This window comes from Hyla sarda, chromosome 1, assembly GCF_029499605.1.
Source record: "Hyla sarda isolate aHylSar1 chromosome 1, aHylSar1.hap1, whole genome shotgun sequence".
Lineage (NCBI taxonomy): Eukaryota > Metazoa > Chordata > Amphibia > Anura > Hylidae > Hyla > Hyla sarda.
Genome location: NC_079189.1, coordinates 96,459,119 through 96,483,674, shown reverse-complemented (window position 1 = coordinate 96,483,674; position 24,556 = coordinate 96,459,119). Strand labels below are relative to the sequence as shown.

Genomic DNA, 24,556 nt, shown 5'->3' with positions numbered 1-24,556 from the left:
TGTTCGGGACGCCGCGATTTCACCGCGGCGGTCCCGAAGAGCCCGACTGAGCAGCCGGGTCACTTTCACTTTAGAAGCGAAACTTTAGAAGCGAAACTTTCACTTCTAAAGGGTTAATACCGCACATCGCCGCGATCGGCGATGTGTGGTATTAGCCGCGGGTCCCGGCCGTTGATGAGCGCCGGGACAGACGCGATATGATGCGGGATCGCGGCGCGATCCCGCTTCATATCGCGGGAGCCGGCACAGGACGTAAATATATGTCCTGCGTCGTTAAGGGGTTAATTGCTACATGATGATGCGTTTCCCTCTTTATGCACTGAAGCTGGCCCGTTCCCTGAGTTATTCCAGCAAGATGGTGCACCACCACATTATGGGTGTCAGGTCCGAGCATTCCTAGATGAACATTTTCCTGGAAAGTGGATTGGTTGTCGTGGGCCAGTTGAATGATCCCCAAGGTCTCCCGATCTGACCCCCTTAGACTTTTATCTTTGGGGTCATCTGAAGGCAATTGTCTATACTGTGAAGATACGAGATGTGCAGCACCTGAAACTATGGATACTGGAAGCCTGTGCTAGCATTTCTCCTGCGATGTTGCTATCAGTGTGTGAAGAGTGGGAGAAGAGGGTTGCATTGACAATCCAACACAATGGGCAGCACATTGAACACATTTTATAAAGGTCAGAAACTTGTAAATAACTCATGAAAGAATAAAGTTACGTTAAAACCAAGCACATCATTGTTTTTCTTGTGAAATTCCCAATAAGTTTGATGTGTCACATGACCCTCTTCCTATTGAAAAAACAAAAGTAGGATTCAAAATGGCCGACTTCAAAATTGCCGCCATGGTCACCACCCATCTTGAAAACTTTCCCCCCTCACATATACTAATGTGTCACAAACAGGAAGTTAATATCATCAACCATTCCCGTTTTATTAAGGTGTATCCATATAAATGGCCCACCCTTTATATATTTCCTCCTTCTTTTGGGTGATGTAGCCATATGTAAATTTGTTTTTGCAGGTAATGATGCTTTTTTAACCTCTTAAGGACCAAGCCCTTTTTGGCCTAAAAAGGGGTATTCCACTTTCTTAGGCTGCTTTCACACTATGAGCATTCATCCGTTATTAAATGTCCGTTTAATAATGGATGAAATAAAGGGTGCTAACGGCCGATTAAATATTCATCCGTTACCGTTATCCCTCATGTATGGCCAAACACCTCTGCCTACAGACTCCCACAGCCGGGACTACTACTGCTCCCATCATGGAACCAACTTGTTTCCATGATGGAAGAAGAAATTCCCTGGCTGCAGGAGTCTGCAGACAGCTGGGGAGGCTACATTAGTGCTTGTACTACTACCCCCATCATGGAACAGACTCTGTTCCATGATGGGGGTTGCAGTACAGGGGCTGAGAGATTGATCGCACCGGGTTTCACTTCTGAGACCCGATGCAAACAAAAGTTATTAAGCAGGGGAGCGGGCGGCAAGCTCCGCAACCCTGCCATGTATCAGTGTGTTTTAACTTTCATTTTTTAATCCCCCATGGGAAGCCCTGAATGGCCGATCAGGGCTCTCAGCGAGAGATTGAAAAATGAACTTTGAGAATAGCAGGGGCCAAAGTGCACTGTGGGGGGGCAAGATATATAGCGTTGTAGAGGGGGGGGGGGCGCAGACATATAGCCTATATATCTAGCCCCCCGCAGCGCATTAGGTATGACCCCCGCCTGCGCATTAAATATTTACCCGCTGGCACATTAAATATATACCCCCGCAGCGCATGTATATGTGCCCTCGCATCTCTTCTCCCTGCCGTCCTCTCCACAGTGCTCTTTGGCCCCTGCTACTCTCACAGTTCATTTTCCAATCTCTCGCTGAGAGCCCTGATCGGCCAGTCGGGTCTCAGAAGTGAAACCCGATGCGATCAATCCCTCAGCCCCTGTACTACAACCCCCATCATGGAACAGACTCTGTTCCATGATGGGGGTTGTAGTACAAACACTAATCTGGCCTCCCCAGCTGTCTGCAGACTCCCGCAGCCAGGGATTTACTACTCCCATCAAGGAAACAAGTCTGTTCTATGATGTGAGTAGTAGTAGTCCCTCAGCACTGCAGGAGTCTGCTGATGTCACCTCTTCTGAGCATGCTCAGAAGTAATAACGGATATAATAAACTGTGTGCAAACGGATGGCATAAAGGCTCATCCGTTTGCCATAGACTTCAATGTTAAAAATAACGTCCGTTAATTTACCCGTTTCTTGTGATGGAAGAAAAATTAGCGCATGTGCCGTTATTTCTTCCGTCACAACTAACGTCCGTTATTCATGACAGACTATAACAGGTCATAAAGGATAATCAAAAAATCCCATGGGATTAATGGGATTCTTTAGCGGCCGTTTACCATGGCTTTTCTAACGGACGTTTGTAACGGATGAGTTTTTATAGTGTGAAAGCAGCCTAAAATCAACTGGTGCCAGAAAGTTAAAACAGATTTGTAAATGACTTCTATTAAAAAATCTAAATCCTTCCAGTAGTTATCCGCTGCCGTATGATCCACAAGAAGTGGTTTTCTTTTTGAATTTCCTTTCTGCCTGACCACAATGCTCTCTGCTGACACGTTTGTCCATTTTAGGAACTGTCCAGAGCAAATCACCATAAAAAACCTCTCTTGCTCTGGACAGTTCCTAAAATGGACAGAGGTGTCAGCATAGAGCAATGTGGTCAGACAGAAAGGAAATTCAAAAAGAAAAGAACTTCCTGTGGATCGTAACAGCAGCTGATAAATACTGGAAGGATTAATATTTATTTAATAGAAGTAATTTACAAATTTCTAACTTTCTGGCACCAGTTGATTTAAAAAAAACATTTTTCCCAGTGGAGTACCCCTTTAACCCCTTAAGGACAGACCCATTTTTTACCTTAATGACCAGGCTTTTTTTTTATTTTTTATTATTTGACATGTGTCCCTTTAAATGGTAATAACTTTAAACGCTTTTTGCGTGGAGCGATTCTGATATCTTTTTTCATGACATATTGTACTTTATATAAAAGTGGTGCATATTTGTTGACACATGCAGAAATTTGTTTGAAAAACTCCAAAATATTGTGAATAACTGGAAAATTTCTTGCATTTTTTTTATGGTGTACGCTGTGCGGTAAAATTGATGTTATATTTATTCTGTGGGTCAGTACGATTATGGCGATACCCATATTATATAGCTTTCTATGTTCTTTTTCCTTTTCTGAGCAAAATTATTTTTCTGCCATTCATTTTCCAACAGCCGTAACTTTTATTTTTCATCCAATGCCATTAAGGGCTTATTTTTTGTGGGATGAGCTGTAATTTTCATTGGTATAATATTTGCGATACATGCTACCTTTTGATCTTTTTATATTCTGCTATTTGTACCAAAATTGGCGAATTTTGCGTTTTGTTTTTTTTTTTTTTTTTACGGGGTTCAGCGTACGGGATAATTTACATTATAGTTTTATAGTACACGTCATTATGGAAGTGGCAATACTGATTTGTGTTTTTGATCTTTTTTGGTGATAATACAGGGCTTTTATTTTTTACACTTCATACTTTTATTGAAGAACATTTTATTACATTTTTTTACACTTTTTACAGGTTATACTATGCTGCAATACATTTGTACTGCAGCACAGTATGACCTGATGAGCTGCACACACTACAGCCTGCGCGATCCAGCCTCTGGCTGGATCTCACAGGCATCCGTAGTAGGCAGACAGGAGGTCATGATCTGACCTCCTGCTGCCATAGCAACCAACGGCAACCCGCGATCATATCGCGGCGCCGACGCTGGTGAACAGGGGGAGAGCGCTCCCCCTGTCAACACCATAGATGCTGTGATCAGGATTGTTCACGGCATCTATGGGGTTAATGCTGCAGGGACCAGTGCGATCGCGGCCCCGGCAGCTGCGGCGGGACTACGGCTGTGATTGACAGCTGGGTCCCGCTGCCGATCTCCTGCGCTGCCCGCGGCAGTGCAGGAGATCGCTAGGACGTATTCATACGACCCATTGCGCGAACGTGTCGGATTCTGGGACGTATGCATACCTCCTATAGCGGGAAGGGGTTAAAGGACCAGGACATGTTTCGTTTTTGCACTCCTCCCTTTATAAAAATCATATTGCTTTTAATTTTGCACCTATAGACCCATATAAAAGGTCTTGTTTTTGTGTCACCAATTGTACACAAAATCGGAATAAAAAAAACCAAACATTATTTGTGGGGTGAAATTTAACCCCTTAAGGACTCAGCCTAGTTTCACGTTAACCCCTTAAGGACTGAGCCCTTTTTTGCAATTCTGACCACTGTCACTTTATGCATTAATGGGATGCTTTTACCGATTATTCTGATTCCGAGATAGTTTTTTCGTGACATATTCTACTTTAACATAGTGGTAAATTTTCGTTGTTACTTGCTTCCTTTCTTGGTTTCACTTTTGAAAGACATCAGATGGCTTCAAAGTTCAGCAGCAATTTTCCAATTTGTCACAAAATTTTCAAAATCGGAATTTTTCAGGGACCAGTTCAGTTTTGAAGTGGATTTGAAGGGCCTTCATATTAGAAATACCCCATAAATGACCCCATTATAAAAACTGCACCCCCAAAGTATTCAAAATTATATTCAGTGTGTTAACCCTTTAGGTGTTTCACAGGAATAGCAGCAAAGTGAAGGAGAAAATTCAAAATCTTCATTTTTTTTTACACTCGCATGTTCTTGTAGAGAAATCACCCTAAAATTTGTAAACCAATTTCTCTAGAGTAAGGAAATACCTCATATGTGTATGTAAAGTGTTCAGCAGGCGCAGTAGAGGGCTCAGAAGGGAAGAAGCGACATTTTGGAGAGTGAGTTTTTCTGAAATGGTTTTTGGGGGGGCATGTCACATTTAGGAAGCCCCTATGGTGCCAGAACCACGGCTGTGGAGTCGGTAGATAAAGGTTCCGACTCCAGAGGTTTTGTACTTCCGACTCCTCTGTATTAATATGCAAATGCATTTATAAACACTTACAGTTGAATCCAAGAAGCTGTTCCACCAAGTTCTTCTAATCTCTTCTAGAAAGAGAGGTAGTTGGGCAGAAGCTGCTGCCTTCTTTTTGTGTGCTGATCTGCTGCTGAAGATAAGGCAGTGGGAGGACCCAGGAAGGGGCATTTATTATAAAACATGATTTCCCTAGTAGAATCCCATAGTCATGTTTAAAGTTTAATCTAACAATCGGAGTTTACAAGTTTTTATAGCCTTAGCTGAATGGCAGCAGTTTTTCCAATGGTTTACAACTTCAGTCTTGAACTATTGACCCTCCATTCCCTTCACTTATACAAGTGTCTCTAGTCCTGGAAAAAACATATTTACTTAAATGGGCCCTGTCAGGTACAAAAACTTTTGATATATTGCAGGGATGTGGAAATCCTATCGCCCAACGCCCAGGACAAGTAGTTCTGGGCGCCGGGCAGGTGAATTTTATTTTTATAGATTTAGCCCTGTATCGGGCAAGCAGGGACAGACCGACTTCCCCTGTACTTTTCTTTAATGCCGGAGTGAGGCACAGGAGCGGATACAAGTCTGCACCTCACACCGGCGCTCAGGGTGTATGTAGGGGGCGGCTGCCCCCAGCTGACCGCAGAGCCCCCCTATCTCCCCTCCCGGAGGACGCAGCTCTACATTACACAAGAAACAGGGGGAGAGCGAGGACGTACACAGCTCGGTACACAGCTCCTCCCCTCCCCTGCACATTGCTCCTCCCCCGCACACAGCTCATCCCCTACCCCTGCTCTGTCTCCACAGGACCTAATCTACCACGGGGAGGTTAAAAGTTTGCACGGGGAAAACACAGCGGGTGAGGGGAGAGAGGACGTCCGGTGTGAGGTGAGATTTTCAAACCCATGCAACCTCACACCGGCCGGCGGGTCTTTATTGTGCCGGGACCACAGCTCTGATGTCCACTTATGGCCAGCTCAGGTGAGGAGGCCAAGAATGCAGGCGGCGGCAGGAAGGGTGGTTGTATATGTATGGTGTGAGTGGATGTCTGCGTACGTGCGTATGATGTCTGCGTACGTGCGTATGATGTCTGCGTACGTGCGTATGATGTCTGCGTACGTGCGTATGATGTCTGCGTACGTGCGTATGATGTCTGCGTATGTGCGTATGATGTCTGCGTATGTGCGTATGATGTCTGCGTATGATGTCTGTGTGATGTGTGTATGTGCGTGTATGTATGATGTAGGGGGGCAGCGGCGGGTGTATGTATGATGTGTGCATATGTATGGTGTGAGTGGATGTATGTGTATGATGTATGTGTGATGTGTGATGTATGTGTGATGTGTATCATGTCTGTGTATGTGATATGTGTATGATGTCTGTGTGTATGTGTATGATGTCTGTATGTGTGATGTGTGTATGTATGTAATGTATGATATGGGGGGGGGCAGCGGCAGGTGTATGTATGATGTGTGCATATGTATGGTGTGAGTGTATGTGTGTATGATAAGAAACTGGATGTCCAGCGCCAGGATACGTGCAAAACAGGTTCTTTATTGCTTTAAAACGCCATAACAGGGGTCAGAGTGTGACGCGTTTCAGGTGTGTTAGGTGAGTGTGAAACGAGTCACACTCTGACCCCTGTTATGGCGTTTTAAAGCAATAAAGAACCTGTTTTGCACGTATCCTGGCACAGTTTCTTATCTTGCTAAGTGGTGCTGCCTCGCACAGTCCGTGCGCCTTGGGGCCTCTGAGGGTGAGCTGAGAATTCCACACATCTCTTATGTGTGTATGATGTATGTAATGTATGATGTGGTGGGGCAGCGGCGGGTGTATGTATGATGTGTGCATATGTATGGTGTGAGTGTATGTGTGTATGATGTATGTGTGTATGTAATGTATGATGGGGGCAGCGGCGGGTGTATGTATGATGTGTGCATATGTATGGTGTGAGTGTATGATGTATGCGTGATGTGTGTTTGTAATGTATGATGTGGGGGGGGGCAGTGGTGTGTGTGTGTGTGTATGATATGGGGCAGTGGCCAGTGTATGTATGATATGTGTATGCATGAATGTTTTGTACAGGGGAGGACTGACACGTCAGGCATTAGAATACTTGTAGGAAGAAAAAGGACCAATAGATCCAGGCATACACAGGATGCAGGTAAGTATTCTTAACCAAGCAATTTTATTTATTACAAAACAACAAAAGGATCATGATGCGTTTCGGGGTAAATTATCCGTCCTCAAATGATCTAGATCATTTGAGGAAGGGGAATTTACCCCGAAACGCGTCATGATCCTTTTGTTGTTTTGTAATAAATAAAATTGCTTGGTTAAGAATACTTACCTGCATCCTGTGTATACCTGGATAGAGCAGCGCCTGGATCTATTGGTCCTTTTTCTTACTACAAGTATTCCAGTTCCTACAGGGCGTAGATCTGCTCCTGTGACCATCAGGCTTGGCAGCTCATCCAACGCCATTTGGTACCCCAATTAAGGGGTGATATGCGCAATTTTTCTACTTTAAAGGTGAGCGGCCACCCTGACTTAAGTCCTGGGTGTGTATCCAGCATACTGTTTGGTTCCCTCACCTGCCAAGAGTAATACACGAGGCGCTGCCTCCCGGTTGTCTTTTTTTGTCTTGATTTCTATATACGTCGGGCATTAGGGCAGTGCCCAAGGGCCCGTGTCTTTATTTTTAGTGGCTTCTGGCCACGCACTGTAAATTGCACCCCCAGAATCCCGCCCCTTCCTACTCGCCTGCCGACCAAGAGCCCCACGGATGCACGCAAACACGGCCCGAACAAAACTACAACTTCCAGCATGTTGCACCATAACCTGAACTGTAGAACTATAAAGTGTAACATGCTGGGAGTTGTAGTTTTGGTTTGTGTCAGCTGCAGAGCCATAGACTGCATCAGGGCATGCTGGGTGTTGTAGTTACTAACTGCAATTCCCAGTATTCCTTGACACAGCCTATGGCTCTGCAGCTGACACGAACCAAAACTACAACTCCCAGCATGTTACACAATAACCTTAACTGTAATACTATACAGTGCAACGTGCTGCAACACTCATTCCACCATAGGCTGTATCATGGCATGCTGGGTGTTGTAGTTATCTAGTAACTAAATACAAATTCCAGCTTTTACTGACACATAAATTAGAGTAAATAAAATGCACCACAAACTGGAGAAGCAGAACACCCCTCAGTAACACAGCGGCGTTCAGTGTTTTCCAACCAAAAGACTCCATTTATAAGTCCCTATGAAGACTGAAAAATAGTGATTAAAATATTTTTAAAAGTGCGTATATATGTGAATAAGCCCCTTTCCTAATAAAAGTTTCCAATTTTCTTTAAATAAAAATAATGTACAAAAATAAACATAAGTGGTATCGCTGCATGTGGAAATGTTAATTAAAGCATACGGTGAACGGTGTAAATGTATTTTTGGTCACTTCATATGAGAAATTTTTTATAAGGTGATCAAAAAGTTACATCTAGACTTTTCTGGGTTTGCCTCAGGTGTAAAAGGATCTACAGCTCTCCCGCCGCTAATAGCCTGGCATGTTAGATCACCGGGGCCGCTATTAAACCATTAGATAACCGCTGTTAAAGTTGACAGCAGTGTCTAAAGGGATCTTATATACATCCCTGGTGGTCTAGTGGGGGGGATCGTACTATTTTGGTTGAAATTATTTTATCTACCAGGACAAGAGGATTTTCTTGAGGGACAAGTAGATTGTGTTCCACTTTAGTCCCTTGGACAAGTAGTTTTTTTTTTTTTTATTTCCACACCCCTGTATTGTAAAGCCAATAGGTTTTGCAATTGCTTTCATTAGAAAATTTTCAGTATTTCATACTGAAAAAGCCAATCAAACAACTCCCCCCCCCCCCCCCGCCTGCTTGCTTGGAAACATACTAGTCCTGCTGTGTCCGGTGAGTCTTCACCTATGTCATGGACACACTTCCTTGATTGACAGCTGTCAGCGCAGGGCTCATAGCTGGAGGAAAAATCCTCCCACTGTCAGCTTGTGTCCCGCTACTGTCAGTGAGGACAAGCTGGGAGTTGTAGTTTTGCTAATGCTAGGGGAGATGTGAACAGACAGCATACTGAGGGAGGGGGCGGAGACCTGCACAGTGAGGCCACACCTCCTCCCTTTGAGAGGAATTCAGACTAGTGAGCTAAATTACAAGTGTAATAAAAAATAAATAAAGGTGCTAGACACATAAAAAATAAATAAATAAATAAATAAATAAAAACGATTTACATGGTCAGGATTAGGTACTGAAAGTATATCTTTATTCTTACAGTAGAGAAGTCATTAATTATAACTTTTTGTTAATTGGGACATTTAAACTTGCTCTATTTTTTTATAATTTCAATCAAAATTTAGTACGAGCCGGAGTCGGTGCATTGTTTGCCGACTCCAGGTAACCAAATTTTCGTCCAACTCCTCGACTCCGGCTCCACAGCCCTGGTTGTACATCTTGACAAAACATTAAAGGAGAACTCCAGAATAGGAAAATTAATCGTCCATACTGCCGGCAGTAAAAAAATAAACAGGTACATAACTTCCTTCGCTCCTCCGGTAACTGTCTCCGGCCTCCGCCACGATCCTCTTCCTGGTTGCCAGCGAGTCATACTGCATTCAGCCAATCACCGGCCGCAGCGAAGCCCCGACTCGGCCAGCGATAGGTTGAGCGGCAGGGTGACGTCCCACTGCCGCTCAGCCTATCGCCGGACGAGTCGGGACTTTGTTGCGGCCGGTGATTGGATGAGTGCAGTATGGCTCGCCGACCACCGGCAACCAGGAAGAGGATTGTGGCGGAGGCCGGAGCCGGTTACCACAGGAGCGAAGGAAGGTATGTACCTGTTTATTTTTTTTACTGCCGGCAGTATGGATGATAATTTTCCTATTCTGGAGTTCTCCTTTAAATTTTATTTCCTTTTTATAGAAATCATAAGCGAGGGTGGAGAGAGCACAGAGGAGCCCTATCAGACAGGAGAGAGCACAGGGGAGTCCTATCAGACAGGAGAGAGCACAGGGGAGTCCTATCAGACAGGAGAGAGCACAGGGGAGTCCTATCAGACTGAAGAGAGCACAGAGGAGTACTATCAGACAGGAGAGAGCACAGAGGAGTGCTATCAGACAGGAGAGAGCACAGAGGAGTGCTATAAAACAGGAGAGAGCACAGAGGAGTACTATCAGACAGGAGAGGGCACAGAGGAGTACTATCACACAGGAGAGAGCACAGAGGAGTCCTATCAGACAGGAGAGAGCATAGAGGAGTCCTATGAGACAGGAGAGAGCACAGAAGAGTCCTATCAGACAGGAGAGAGCACAGAGGAGTCCTATCAGACAGGAGAGAGCACAGAGGAGTCCTATCAGACAGGAGAGAGCACAGAGGAGTCCTATCAGACAGGAGAGAGCACGGAGGAGTCCTATCAGACAGGAGAGAGCACAGGGGAGTCCTATCAGACAGGAGAGAGCACAGAGGAGTCCTATCAGACAGGAGAGAGCACAGAGGAGTCCTATCAGACAGGAGAGAGCACAGGGGAGTCCTATCAGACAGGAGAGAGCACAGAGGAGTCCTATCAGACAGGAGAGAGCACAGGGGAGTCCTATCAGACAGGAGAGAGCATAGGGGAGTCCTATCAGACAGGAGAGAGCACAGAGGAGTCCTATCAGACAGGAGAGAGCACAGAGGAGTCCTATCAGACAGGAGAGAGCACAGAGGAGCACTATGAGACAGGAGAGAGCACAGAGGAGTCCTATCAGACAGGAGAGAGCACAGAGGAGTCCTATCAGACAGGAGAGAGCACAGAGGAGTCCTATCACACAGGAGAGAGCACGCAGGAGTCCTATCACACAGGAGAGAGCACGCAGGAGTGATAGTCCACCCTCACTTACTGGACTTTGTCCATGCTTGTGCTTCACCTTGGACAAAGCCATGATTTCTATAAAAAGGAAATAAAATTTTCTTACAAAGTATATTAGAAAGGTTAAAGGGGTATTCTGGGATCTAAGCTTTTATCCCCTATCCAGAGGATAGGGGATAAAATGTCTGTACGCGGGGGACCCTTGCGATCTCCCTGCAGCACCCGCATTGTATGCGGGGCTGCACCTCCAGTGTCGGAATCTTCTGGGTTTCCGAGACTGGAGATGTGACGCCACGCCTCCTCCCATAGACACTGGAGACGCAGCCCTGCATACAATGCGGTTGCTGCAGGGAGAACATGGGGGGTCCCAGCGGAGGGACCCTTGCGATCAGACATTTTATCCCCTATCCTCTGGATAGAGGATAAAAGCTTAGATCCCGGAATACCCCTTTAACCTGCTCAGGACCCATGTTGTACCGGTACGTCATGGGACCCTGGTAATTAAGGACCCATGACGTACATGTACGGCTGTGGGAATTTCGGTCCCCGCCACACGCCGGGCGGGGACCGGACCGGGGTGACTGCTGATATCGATCATCAGGCACCCCGTGCAAATGCCGCCCCCCCCCCCCCCCCAATGTCAGCAATCGCAGAAAATCGCCGGTGAATTCACACCGGCGATTTGTGCAATTCCGGGTCATACGGGTCTATGGTGACCCGGAAAATAAGGGGGATCACGGTTGTCCAAGACACCCACGATCCCCCCTGAAGGGATAGGAGGTGGCAGGTGTGCCACCCCGCCTATTGGTGGGGGTGGTGGGGTTAACTTTTGGTTTCCCTGTTCTGCCCACCCACAATAGGCGGGGCAGAACGGGGAAACCGAAGGGGACCGGCGCCAATGTCCACTTACCCATCTGCGGCGGTGGCGACAATCGGTGTCGGAGATCGGCTACAGCAGAGGACGGAAGCCGGTGAGTTGCCTAGCAACATCTGGAGGGCTACAGTTTGAGACAACTATAAAGTGGTCTCTAAAGTGTAGCCCTCCAGATGTTGCAAAACTACAACTCTCAGCATGCCCAGACAGCTCTTTGGGCATGCTGGAATTTGTAGTTTTGCAACAGCTGGAGGGCTACAGTTTGAGACCACTATAAAGTGGTCTCTAAACTGTAGCCCTCCAGATCTTGCAAAACTACAACTCATAGCATGCCCACACAGCTGTTTGGGCATGCTGGGATTTGTAGTTTTGCAACATCTGGAGGGCCACAGTTTGGAATTCACTGTGCAGTGGTCTCAAAACTGTAGCTCTCCAGATGTTGCAAAACTGCAAATCCCCGCATGCCCAAATAGCTGTCTCGGCATGCTGGGAGTTGTAGTTGCGTACCTCCAGCTGTTGCATAACTACATCTCCCAGCATGTAATTTTTCATTTGCATAGCCCACTGTTCCAAAGATCTGTCAAACGCCAGTGGGGTGTAAATGCTCACTGCACCCCTTATTAAATTCTGTGAGGGATGTAGTTTCCATAATGGGGTCACATTGGGGGGGGGGTCCACTGTTCTGGCACCATGGGGGGCTTTGTAAACGCACATGGCCCCTGACTTCCATTCCAAACAAATTCCCTTTCCAAAAGCTCAACGGCGCTCCTTCTCTTCTGAGCATTGTAGTTCGCCAGCAGAGCACTTGACGTCCACACATGGGGTATTTCCATACTCAGAAGGGGTTACAAATTTTGGTGGTCATTTTCTCCCATTACCACTTGTAAAAATGTAAAATTTGGGGAAAACCCAGCATTTTAGTGAAAATTATTTTTTTTTCATTTACACATCCGACTTTAACAAAAAGTTGTGAAACACGTGTGAGGTGTTAAGGCTCACTGGACCCCTTGTTACGTTCCTTGAGGGGTGTAGTTTCCAAAATAGCATGCCATGTGATTTTTTTTTTTGCTGTTTTTGCTGTTTTTGCTGTAAATGCGACATGCCCCCCCCCCCCCAAAAAAAAAAAAAAAACCATTTCAGCAAAATTTGCTTTCCAAAAGCCAAATGGGACTCCTTCTCTTCTGAGCATTGTAGTTCGCCCGCAGAGCATTTTACATCCTAACATTGGATATTTCCATACTGAGAAGAGATGGGTTGCAAATTTTGGGGGGCATTTTCTCCCATGACCTTTTGTAAAAATGGTAAATGTGGGGGGGAAAAAATTAAGATTTTGAATTTTCTCCTTCACTTTGCTGCTATTCCTATGAAACAGCTAAAGGGTTAACACACTTACTGAATGTCATTTTGAATACTTTGAGGGGTGAAGTTTTTATAATGGGGTCATTTGTGGGGTATTTCTAATATGAAAGCCCTTCAAATCCACTTGAAAACTGAACTGGTCCTGGAAAAATTCAGATTTTGAAAATTTTGTGAAAAATTGGAAAATTGCTGCTGAACTTTGAAGCCCTCTGATGTCTTCCAAAAGTAAAACTTTATGATGCAAACATACAGTAGACATATTGTATATGTGAATCAATATATACATATATTTGGGATGTCCATTTTCCTTACAAGCAGAGAGCTTCAAAGTTAGAAAAATTTAAAATCACCAAGAAATGATGCAAGTATGGACAAAAATTTACCACTAACAAAGTAGAATATGTCACGAAAAAACTCTCTCGGAATCAGAATGAAAGGTAAAAGCATCCCAGAGTTATTAATGCTTAAAGTGACAGTGGTCAGATGTGCAAAAAATGGCCGGGTCCTACACTGAAAATTGGCTGGGTCCTTAAAGGGGTACTCCGCACCCCTAGACATCTTATCCCCTATCCAAAGGATAGGGGATAAGATGTCAGATCGCCGGGGTCCCGGCTGCAGCACCCACCTGTGCTTCGGATCCCGACCACAATGGCGGACGAGCGTGATGTCACGACTCCGCCCATTGTGACATCACGCCCCGTCCCCTCAATGCAAGTCTATGGGAGGTCTATCACGCCCCCTCCCATAGCCTTGCATTGAAGGGGGTGGGGCGTGACATCACACGGGGCGGAGTCGTGACGTCACGCTTGTCCGCCATTGTGGTCGGGATCCGAAGCCTCCAGCGTTGCCGGTGTGAGGTGGAAGCCGTACAGGTGGGTGCTGCAGCCGAGATCCCCGGGGTCCCCAGCAGCAGGACCCTGGCGATCTGACATCTTATCCCCTATCCTTTGGATAGGGGATAAGATGTCTAGGGGTGCAGAGTACCCCTTTAAGGGGTTAATGTTTTGACAAGATGTACAACATGAAATGTTTTTGAATCTGACAGTGCCCATTTCATCTCTATGGGTGCTTCAGCAGCTCCAGTACACTCCTGACTAATGGAGGAAAGAAAAAGAAAACTGGACAACTCTAAAAGAAGCCTTGGAGGTCAGTCATGGATGATATTTTATTGTAATTCCTTCCGCTCCCACGATCCTGAAGAGTATAAGACAACGCTCTATGGTGAATTGTGGCCATGTGACATTAGATGTAGTGCTAATGTGTGGTTGTGCAGATATCCTGCCTGCTGTAGTCACTGTCTGGTCATAGCTTTATTCTGCATTATAAGAAATCCTTTATATCAGATTCCTAACCTGGGCTTCTCTAGTTGTTGCCAAACTACAATCTCCATCATGCCATGATAACCTTAGACTAAACAGCTGTTAAACTACAACCCCCATCATGCCCTCAGACTTTGTAGCCGTAGCAAGAACTGCAACCCCCATTAAGCCCTGACAATGTTCAGCTCCCCAGCTGTTGCACAACTACAACCCCCATCATGCTCAGGCACTACTACTACTGCTGCAAAACAAACTCTCATCATGCATTTTTTTTTTTGGGGGGGGGGGGGGGGGTGTTGCCCCAGATTGGGTCGCTGCTTCACCCCACACAGCTCGTACGGTATATCCTACACGTCACTATGACGTAAACAAACCGCTTGCGTCTCCGCCGCTCACGCTATAATAACGTGCATGTTGTAATAATAAATACGTGACCTACCGGCTCAGGACAGGGATGTCTACCGTCACAGCCGACTCTTAAGGCCTCATGTCCGCTACTGGACTGGGACGGACATAGACGCCGGAGGTCACAGTGAGGGACTATGGGATATGTTGGGGATGGGGACGGCGGGCAGAGACGCGGTTTAAAAATGGCGCGCAGGAAGCCGGGCCAGGGCTTGAGCGGCGCACCACCCGTTACTCATAGCAACCCTTCCCTGTCCGCCCCTCGAGTCGTGTGACGTCACCTAACGTCTGTCACATGCTTTCCTTAGGGCGGGACCTGCTGGATGACATAAAACCCCGCCCTAGTGTGTGTGCGCGTGTACAGAGGTAAACCACGCCCATGGATATGAGTGACAGGAAGCCACGCCCTTGTTATTCTACAATGGTCGGTAGAGCTGAAAGCTGATGCCAGTGACAGCCTGTCACACTTTGTTATGGTTCGTGTAAACTCCATGCAGGGAAATCATCAGCGTAATGCTAAATACATACAGTGTATCTCCAGCTGGTGCAATACTACAACTCCCAGCATGTCCGTACAGCCATGTTCAGTGGAGTTGTAGTTTTGCAACAGCTGAAGGCACACTGTCTGGAAAACACTGGTCTAGCATTCCTAAATTGAAATCAATTCCTTCCTATATACAGTAGAGCAGTGGTCTTCGATTGGCTGTCCGGGCATGCTGGGAGTTGTACTTTTGCAACAGCTGGAGGCACACTGTTTAGAAAACACTGGTCTAGCATTCTGAAATCAAAATTAGTTCCTCCCTATATACTGTAGTGCAGTGGTCTCCAAACTGTGGCCCTCCAGATGTTGCAAAACCACAACTCCCAGTATGTGGCTGTCCGGGCATGCTGGGAGTTGTAGTTTTGCAACATCTGGAGGACCACAGTTTTGGAGACCTCAGCTGTAGAGCATTGTTTCGAAACCTACTTCTCCAGCTGGTGCAAAACGACAACTCCCAGCATGTCCATACGGCCATGTTCAGTGGAGTTGTAGTTTTGCAACAGCTGAAGGCACAGTTTGGAAAACACTGGTCTAGCATTCCTTAAAGGGGTAGTCCAGTGGTGAAAAACTTATCCCCTATCCTAAGGATAGGGGATAAGTTTGAGATCGCGGGGGTCTGACCGCTGGGGCCCCCTGCGATCTCTCTGTACGGGGCCCCGGCTCTCCGCCCAGATAGCGGGTGTCGGGCTTCGGCTCTGCCATAGAGTTGTATTGAGGGGGCGTGTCGGCCGCCGCCTTGTGCGGAGGTTGACACGCCCCCTTCCCGCGGGCTGTCGGGGCTCCGTACAGGAGATCGCCGGGGGGGCCCCAGCGGTCGGACCCCCCGCGATCTGCAACTTATCCCCTATCCTTAGGATAGGGGATAAGTTGCTCACCACTGGACTACTCCTTTAATTAAAATGAGTTCCTTCCTATATACTGTAGAGCAGTGGTCTTCAATTGGCTGTCCGGGCATGCTGGGAGTTGTACTTCTGCAACAGCTGGAGGCAAATTGTTTATAAAACACTGGTCTAGCATTCTGAAATCAAAATTAGTTCCTCCCTATATAATGTAGTGCAGTGATCTCCAAACTGTGGCCCACCGGATGTTGCAAAACCACAACTCTCAGCATGCCCGGACAGCCGTTGGCTATCCGGCCATGCTTGGAGTTGTAGTTTTGCAACATCTGGAGGACCAGTTTTGGAAACCTCTTCTGTAGAGCAATGTTTCGAAACCTACTGCTCTCCAGCTGGTGCAAAACTACAACTCCCATTGTGCCCTGATAGCCTTTGGTTCATCAGCAGATTGCAGTAGTGCTTGCAGTAATTTTTCCGCCACGATGTCCCGTCACTGTATCACGTCCGTAATGAATTACGGGCATATACGGGTGCAAACGGGCAGTTACAAAACCCCATATGCTGCAATGTGATTTAGTCACGGCCGTCAGGGGTTTTGTAACGGCAGGTTTTCCCCGATATAGTGACGGAACTTGTGACTTTCATAGTGTGAAAGAGGCCTAAGTCTTCTTATCACATTCTGTATATCACACTTACATCTGAACTCCAGAAGTCCCTGGTTTTCATTTTAGCCAGTCTTTAAAGGGTTACTCCACTGGAAAACATTTTTTTTTAAATCAACTGGTGCCAGAAAGTCAAACAAGTTTGTAAATCTTAATCCTTCCAGTACTTATGAGCTGCTGTATTATCCACAGGAAGTTCTTTTCTGTTTGAATTTCCTTTCTGTCTGACCATAGTGCTCTCTGCTGACACCTCTGTCGATTTTAGGAACTGTTCAGAGTAGGATAGGTTTTCTATGGGGATTTGCTTCCTACTCTGGATAGTTCCTAAAATGGACAGAGGTGTCAGCAGAGAGCACTGTGGTCAAATAGAAAGGAAATTCAAAAAGAAAATAACTTTCTGTGCATCAGACAGAAGCTGATAAGTACTGGAAGGATTAAGATTTTTTAATAAACAGATTTGTAAATTACTTGTATTAAAAAACCTTAATCCTTCCAGTACTTATCAGCTTCTGTATGATGCACAGAAAGTTCTTTTCTTTTTGAATTTTCTTTCTGTTTGACCACAGTGCTCTCTGCTGACACCTCTGTCTATTTTACGAACTGTCCAGAGTAGGAAGCAAATCCCCATAGAAAACCTATTCTACTCTGAACAGTTCCTAAAATGGACAGAGGTGTCAGCAGAGAGCACTATGGTCAGACAGAAAGGAAATTCAAAAAGAAAACAACTTCCTGTGGATAATACAGCAGCTCATAAGTACTGGAAGGATTAAGATTTACAAACCTGTTTGACTTTCTGGCACCAGTTGATTTAAAATAAATAAATAAAGTTTTCCACTGGAGTACCCCTTTAACATATGATATCCATGTGGCAGACATACAACAGTTTTTTTTCTCCCAGATTTTGTGAATAAAAAACCATGACTTCCTGAAACCTGTACCACTTTAATTAGTCAGACTAAATTCACATTGCGCCAGGCTCCGCTATGTGGAGCTCAGTTGGCAAATCTGTCAATTTTAGCTGAGAAAAATCTTTTTTTCTCTCCGCTAAACTCCAGTAAACTACTGGATCTCCGACAAACCTCATTCAAGTCAATGGGATCCATCGGGACCTCTTGGGACTCTGTTGTGCTCTGACCCTTTTTTTGGCACAAAAATAAAGAAGAAAAAAAAAAGAGCTAAAAAGGGACCCAGAATACTGTCATATGTTGTCTCGCAACTTCCGCTACTCGAGCTCATCATACTGGACGACACAATGACTGACAACAATCTACAGGCCCCGCTGACTGCAGCTAAAAACCTCCCCTCTGAGTTCTATTTGGAAATGGCCTATAACTTTACTAATAGGGCATATATCTCCCCACACAGGGGTTGTCTCATTGGCAACACCACGGCCCACACATGCCCAAAACGCGGAGCCCCTCACGCTGACCTCTTGTACTGCTTCTGGTCCTGGCCTTCTGGGAGTGGGTTCGGGTGTACATGGCCTCTCATCTCTGCCTGACTTACCCTATTATTGGGGTGTTTTTGGCATTCCCACAGATTCCCCCTCAGCAAGATTGATGACAAACACCTTTTGTTCTATATCTCTGCAGCCGCCCAGAAATCCATACTCCACCACTGGGTATCGGAATCACCCCCTCTCACTTACCATCCATCTGCTCCTTGAAAAACTTGTCTTTCTTTTCCATAAGGACTGGATAGAATCTTCACAACTCAAGAAGAAACGGGTAAAACGTTTTTTCCTTACATGGACCAGATTCTTATAGCTATTCCCTGCGCACATCAGACAGAAACTACAGGACTGCTTCGGACTCACCACTTGGTATCTAGAACAGGCTAGAGGCAGTGTAGATCCCTTAACTTTTGACTAATACCACTGAATCCCCAGCGACATTTTGTTCTTTCAGGATCCTATCACTTTGTGTGCCCAGACTTACCCTCCCCTCCCCCTTGGTTTGGTCTGCTTATTTTAGGTTCGCCTTCTGAACTTGCGAACCCATGGACTTGTAGATTGTCTACCTGGCACGCATGTGTGTCGCACCGTTTTAGCTTAACCCTTCCCTAAATGCATTGTTATGTTATTTGAAAAATGTTCAATAAAAAATTCTTGGAAAAAAAATAAAAAATCTATAGGAGTCTGATTCAAGGAGGAATATGACGTGGAATCCGCATCAAATTCCTTGCAGATTCCACCTTGATTTCCTCAGTGTGAACTTGAATTCAGGGTTTTAAGTGGGTAGAGGGGAATAAACCTCCATCAGATTCCTCTGGCGGTAGCTTATTTCATAGAATGAGTTGGCAGATAAGAATAGTCCAGTGTGCCCAATATTCGGAATACAGTGATCCCTCAACTTACAATGGCGTCAACATACAATAGTTTCAACATACAATGGTCTTTTCTGGACCATTGTAAGTTGAAACCAGACTCAACATACAATGCTACGGACAATCCAGATCTGTGAAACGTGTCAATAGCGGAAGACCTGACCAATCAGAATGGGCATTTTACTGGTTAAACCCTTGTATTCCTGAAGCGTATGCACTGACTGGTGTCTGGTAGCGCCCCCTACAGTACAGAGAGGTATTACATGTTCTGTACTCTTTACCTGTACCAGGATTACCTGCTCCTTTGGACACAAGGTGAGGGCGTCTCCATGTTACTTTTTTAGGACATTGCCTGTACTGTACAGGACCCCGAAGAAGATCCTGTTCTCTACATAGACCAGTGTTTACCAAGCAGGGTGCCCCCAGCTGTTGCAAAACTACAACTCTCATCATGCCCGGACAGCCAAAGGCTGTCCGGGCATGCTGGGAGTTGTAGTTTTGCAACAGCTTGAGGCTCTCTGCTTGGGAAACACTGACATAGACAGTGATTTAAAGCTCCCAGCAGATCTTTCTTACTTTTATATGTAAGGATTTGCTTTATCTGTATTAGTTATCTACTTATTTTTGGATGACATTTTGGGTCTTTAGAACCAATTACCAGGTTTCCATAGAGTTCTGGTCTCAACATACAATGTTGTCCTGGAACCAATTAATATTGTAACTTGAGGGACCACTGTACAATGATTAGTCCCTGGTCCTTTCTTATACAATATCCCCCATAAGCAAATCTACCCCTCACATTATCTATATACAGTATCTCCCATAAGTCCACTCCTCACATTATCTATATACAGTATCTCCCATAAGTCCACTCCTCACATTATCTATATACAGTATCTCCCATAAGTAAGTCCACTCCTCACATTATCTATATACAGTATCTCCCATAAGTCCACTCCTCACATTATCTATATACAGTATCTCCCATAAGTCCACTCCTCACATTATCTATATACAGTATCTCCCATAAGCAAGTCCACTTCTCACATTATCTATATACAGTATCTCCCATAAGTCCACCCCTCACATTATCTATATACAGTATCTCCCATAAGTCCACTCCTCACATTATCTATATACAGTATCTCCCATAAGTCCACCCCTCACATTATCTATATACAGTATCTCCCATAAGTCCACTCCTCACATTATCTATATACAGTATCTCCCATAAGTAAGTCCACTCCTCACATTATCTATATACAGTATCTCCCATAAGTCCACCCCTCACATTATCTATATACAGTATCTCCCATAAGCAAGTCCACTTCTCACATTATCTATATACAGTATCTCACATAAGTCCACTCCTCACATTATCTATATACAGTATCTCCCATAAGTCCACTCCTCACATTACCTATATACAGTATCTCACATAAGCCCACTCCTCACATTATCTATATACAGTATCTCACATAAGTCCACTCCTCACATTATTTATATACAGTATCTCCCATAAGTCCACTCCTCACATTATCTATATACAGTATCTCCCATAAGTAAGTCCACTCCTCACATTATCTATATACAGTATCTCACATAAGTCCACTCCTCACATTATCTATATACAGTATCTCACATAAGTCCACTCCTCACATTATCTATATACAGTATCTCCCATAAGTAAGTCCACTCCTCACATTATCTATATACAGTATCTCCCATAAGTAAGTCCACTCCTCACATTATCTATATACAGTATCTCCCATAAGTAAGTCCACTCCTCACATTATCTATATACAGTATCTCACATAAGTCCACTCCTCACATTATCTATATACAGTATCTCACATAAGTCCACTCCTCACATTATCTATATACAGTATCTCCCATAAGTAAGTCCACTCCTCACATTATCTATATACAGTATCTCCCATAAGTCCACTCCTCACATTATCTATATACAGTATCTCACATAAGTTCACTCCTCACATTATCTATATACAGTATCTCACATAAGTCCACTCCTCACATTATCTATATACAGTATCTCCCATAAGTCCACTCCTCACATTATCTATATACAGTATCTCCCATAAGTCCACTCCTCACATTATCTATATACAGTATCTCCCATAAGTCCACTCCTCACATTATCTACATACAGTATCTCCCATAAGTCCACTCCTCACATTATCTATATACAGTATCTCCCATAAGTCCACCGCTCACATTTTTGTAAATATGTTATATCTTTTCATGTAACACTGAAGAAATGACACAGCTGCTATAATGTAAAGTAGTGAGTGCACAACCTGTATAACAGGGTTTAATGTTGTGTCCCCTCAAAATAACACCACACAGGGGACTAAGGCTCCTTTCACACTACTGTTTCTGCCCGGTAGGTGATGTCCGTTAGGAAGATAGAGGGAGAAAAATTTTCACATGCAATGTCTTCTCCTCCTGGTATCTTCAGCCACAATAACGAGAGTTATAACAGATGTTAAAGGAATCCCCTTCAAGTGAATGGGATCCTCTTTGCCCGTTATAACTCCAGTTAACCTCCGTTACAATAACGGACGTTAAGGGCGGTCAAAGTGAAAAAAATAAATAAAAATAAAAATGAAAAAAGAGCCCTTAACATCCATTTGTAACGGAGCCACTTTCAGTGTGAAAGTAGCCTAAACCTTGGCAACAAAAGTGAAAACACCCCTAGGTGGAAATGTCCAAATTGGGTCCAAAATGTCAATATTTTGTGTGACCACCATTATTTCCAGCACTGTCTTAAGCCTCTTGGACATGGCGTTTACCAGAGCTTCACAGGTTGCCTCTGGAGTCCTCTTCACGCCTCCATGATGACACCACAGTTGGTGGATGTTAAGAGACATTACGCTCTCCCAACTTCCAATTTGAGGATGCCCCATAGATCCTCAATAAGGTTTAGGTCTGGAGATATGCTTGACCAGTCCATCACCTTTACAGTCTGTTTCTGTGTGTGTTTGGGGTTATGTTGGAATACTGCCCTGTGGCCCAGTCTATATATTAGATAAGTAGATATAACTATGTCTATACACATACCTATACAGAACAGCCCTCACCATGCTTTTCCTGTGATGCTTACAATTCATGAACCCATCCTGAAGTGAGCAATTTTAGTGTTGCAGAAAAAAAATCCTTAAAGGGGTATTCCAGCCAAAAACTTTTTTTTTTATATATCAACTGGCTCCGGAAAGTTAAACAGATTTGTAAATTACTTCTATTTAAAAATCCTAATCCTTCTAATAGTTATTAGCTTCTGAAGTTTTCTGTCTAACTGCTCATTGATGATATCATGTCCCGGGAGCTGAGCATGATGGGAAAATATCCCCATAGGAACTGCACAGCCCCCGGGACGTGAGTCATCAGAGAGTAGTTAGACAGAAAACAACAACTCAATTTCAGAAGCTAATAACTATTGGAAGGATTAAGATTTTTTAATAGAAGTAATTTACAAATCTGTTTAACTTTCCGGAGCCAGTTGATATATAAAAAAAAGTTTTTGGCTGGAATACCCCTTTAAGCAGGTTTCACATGCGAGTATTTTAAGTTAATTTAAATATATATATATTTTTTGTGGTCTCAACTACAGAGCTGACATGTATCTACAGAGCTATTCACGTAGCCATTATAAAAGGAGAACTCCTATTTAGAAAAACCTACCCTTCCTAGTGTCAGATCTATATTTAATCAGTATTTATTCTATCTTTTCAAACATAATTTGCTGTACAAACTATGGATGGAATACTGACAGTATTTAGTATGAAATCCATAATATAGACATATTTTCATATGCTCATGTGAAACTGGCATTACTTAAAGAAAGACAACAGGCGAATTAAAATACACAGATGTATTTAAAGTGAAAGCTGGAAGAAATCAATAACAAGTTAATAAATTAAAGTAACCCGAATGGGGGGGGGGGGGGGGGGGGGCAATCTGTAACCATATAATTTCATTTTGATAAAAAAAATAGAATAAAACAAAAACAGGTATGATATTAACCAGTGTTTAAAGAACCATGTACAACAATAAAAAGAATAATCTCCAAAGCACCTCCCTTATATACTTAGTGAAGGATCCTTGGCAGTGTAGTTCAATTTACAATAAGTGGAGCAAACATAACATTTTGTTACAGGAAAATCTATAAATCTACCGTAAATGAGATGTGTAGATATGAGAAACAGTAAAGATAGCCCTGAAAGTCATTATCTAGTGTAAGGTAGTGAAATATTATATTTAGCTGTTTAAAGGGGATCTGTGGCCACTTCTGACCAATTATAATAATGGGTTGTGCCATTTCCCCATTATCCCTTTGAAATATTTATGAATTACCGTATTTTTCGCCCTATAGGACGCACCAGCATATAAGACGCACCCAATTTTAAAGGTGCAAAATCTAGAAAAAAAAGATTCTGCACCAAACAGTGATCTTCAACCTGCGGACCTCCAGATGTTGCAAAACTACAACTCTCAGCATGCCCGGACAGCCGTTGGCTGTCTGGGCATGCTGGGATTTGTAGTTTTGCAACATCTGGCGGTCCGCAGGTTGAAGACCACTGGTATAGGAGGTAGTACTCACCTGTCCCTGCCGCTCCGGACCCATCACTGCTGCCCTGGATGTCGCTCCATCGCTGTCGCCACATCCCCGGCGTCTTCTTCCCCGGGATCCACGCTCCGGACGTCTTCTTCCCCGGGATCCACACTCTCAGTCGCCGTCATCATGTCGCTACGCACGCCGCTCCTATTGGATGATGGGACGGCGTGCGCGACGACGTGATGACGTCGAAGGAGAGCGCCGGCCATGCAGGGGATCCCGGCCCGAAGCAGACACCGAGGAGGCAGGTAAGTTCCCTCCCGGTGTCCTGTGAGCTGTTCGGGATGCCGCGATTTCACTGCGGCGGTCACAAACAGCCCGACTGAGCAGCCGGGTTAGTGTCACTTTGGCTTCAGACGTGGCGGTCAGCTTTGATCGCTGCGTCTGAAGGGTTAATACAGGGCATCACCGCGATCAGTGATGTCCTGTATTAGCCGCGAGTACCAGCCATTGATGGCTGCAGGGACTGACCCGATAGGTGTGTATTCGCCGTATAAGACGCACCAACTTTCCCCCCCCAGTTTTGGGGAAGAAAAAGTGCGTCTTATATGGCAAAAAATACGGTAGTTCACAACTGGGTGGTACTATTGCCCTTGTCAAAGGAGTGCGTCTCTATACTGTCTGGTACCATAAACGACTAGACAGTGTGTGACAGTGCGTAAAAAAAAAATGGTTTTTAGAATTGGCATTTGGTCAAGAATACAAG

At 44.7% G+C, this 24,556-nt stretch overlaps 1 protein-coding gene across 2 annotated transcripts in view; it reads right to left on the bottom strand.

The window, feature by feature from the left end:
- The window catches only part of CEP135 (centrosomal protein 135), an 84,375-nt gene extending 69,245 nt beyond the window's left edge, over window positions 1-15,130 (bottom strand). The window contains exon 1 of one of the 2 annotated variants that reach the window (XM_056558368.1): window positions 14,885-15,130. The gene's annotated coding sequence lies outside the window, so the exon portion shown is untranslated. Of the gene's footprint in view, window positions 1-5,038; window positions 5,112-14,884 lie in introns of those variants that run through there. The other variant, XM_056558373.1, reaches the window with a different exon arrangement.
- Window positions 15,131-24,556: the final 9,426 nt, after the last annotated feature.